The following is a 1967-nucleotide window of genomic DNA, read 5'->3' as shown; positions in this document are numbered from 1 at the left end:
GTTCTTTTGTTTTCCTGTTTCAATTACTATGCATAATATGAACAATTGTTTATTTATTATCACCATTATGTCCGACTAGATTTCCATAGAGTCCGGAATGTGATGAATGTCGTACCAATGGTGCTCTGTTAATTTGTATGATTAGAAATTATAACAGGAATTATTTTTAAAGTCTAAAAATTCTGATTTTAAACAATTAACATTTACAATTAAAGTTGAAATACAATGATACCGGTTTCATATCGAAAGAGTGAAACCTGTATCTGACCGTAGAATTTTTAGGAATTGATTTTGAAATACAGCGAAAGCATTTTCTTTAATTAATTTAGAAATTTCAAATTTTCAAAAAGGCTATTTTAAACTTGTGGTCGTACATGCGAAAGCTGACGCTTGTGAGTTTAACATACGGTATCGGACGTACGAAAGTCGACGGTGCCTTTAAATTTGTTCTTTTTACACGCGAAAATATTGTCCTGTTACAATAATAAAATATAACTTAACAAGTACTCACGGTCGACGTGAATTATATTCCGGTCTCTTGTCATTAGTATTAATTTAAAGCAAGTTATTTTCCCAATTTTGCAACCAAATTAATTTGCATCGCCTTAGATAAACAACGTAACAATTAATTACGGTACTTGACATTGGTCTCTGTGGGTTCGACAATCTTTTATACTAAAACCGATATTTCCGTGCACTTGCGGACCTATCAAGTTTTTGGCGCCGCTGTCGGGGACCAAATTGGCAATATCGTAACACCGTTGTTACACCGTATAGACTAAGGCATTTATTTTCTTTTTTTTATCTCTATTCGTCGATTATATGCCAAGTACTCGATCCTCTGAGGACAATCTAGAGCGACCAATCGACGAAATCGAATGTTTTTTACATATTAGACGCCAAGTTGAACGAATTCACGCTGAAATGGAACAAGCTCATAACGCGATCCGTCCTCTTAAGGACTTTGCCGTCCCATCCTAGGACGAGCCTCACTCGAGTATTGTTAACCCGACGATTCAGGCTAACAACTTTGAGTTGAAACCTTCTCTGTTACAAATCGTGCAACAAAACCAATTTTCCGGTAATTCTACGGAAGACCCGAATTTGCACCTATCCGTGTTCGTGCAATTCGCTGATTCACTTAAGTGCAATGGCGTCGCTCCCGAAGCCATTCGCCTGCGTTTATTCCCTTTCTCCCTCAGAGACAGAGCCAGAGCTTGGCTGCAGTCTCTGCCGTCAAATTCCATTACGACATGGAATGAATTGAAAAAGGCGTTCCTAGCAAGATATTTCCCTCCTAGTAAAACTGCCCAGCTTAGGAACCAAATTACCTGCTTTAGGCAGACAGACGGCGAGTCGCTTTTTGATGCGTGGGAGAGGTACAAAGAATTAATGAGAGCTTGTCCCCACCATGGATTGGAACAATGGCTGATTATTCACACATTTTATAATGGCGTTCTCTATAATACGAGGATGACCATTGATGCCGCAGCTGGCGGAGCCCTAATGGACAAGCCTTTCAAGGAGGCATACGAGCTTATTGAGAATATGGCGCAGAACCATTATCAATGGGGGAGCGAACGCACTCCTGTAGAGAAATCTCAATCCAAGGGAGGTATGCATGAAGTCAGCAACCTTGATCATATGAACGCCAAAGTGGATGCGTTGTTCCATAAGTTGGATAACTTGAAAATCGCTCCACCAGCTACTGTTGCTGCCGTAACTCCCAATTGTGAAATATACGGAACCCCAGGACATGTTGCTGTCGAGTGTCTGTTGTTAGCAGAAACTGATCAAGTAAATTACGCGCAAGGAAACCCGTACGCTAACACGTACAATCCAGGATTGAGAAACCACCCAAATTTCTCTTACAAAAATAACAATCCTACCTTTGCGCCAAGTCCTGCACCTGCAGCACCCCCCGATTTCCAAGGACAAAGAGGAGCCCCTGTTGCTCCGAAAAAGTC

At 40.7% G+C, this 1967-nt stretch overlaps 1 non-coding gene across 1 annotated transcript; it reads right to left on the bottom strand.

Annotated features, from left to right (window-relative positions):
* Positions 1 to 1312: 1312 nt before the first annotated feature.
* Positions 1313 to 1418, bottom strand: LOC112422272 (small nucleolar RNA R71). The gene has a single exon (XR_003012639.1). It is a non-coding gene; the product is annotated as a small nucleolar RNA R71 (small nucleolar RNA).
* Positions 1419 to 1967: the final 549 nt, after the last annotated feature.

The sequence above is a fragment of the Medicago truncatula genome, chromosome 5 (genome assembly GCF_003473485.1).
Source record: "Medicago truncatula cultivar Jemalong A17 chromosome 5, MtrunA17r5.0-ANR, whole genome shotgun sequence".
Taxonomy (NCBI): domain Eukaryota; kingdom Viridiplantae; phylum Streptophyta; class Magnoliopsida; order Fabales; family Fabaceae; genus Medicago; species Medicago truncatula.
This window is presented reverse-complemented; position numbering and strand designations above follow the sequence as displayed.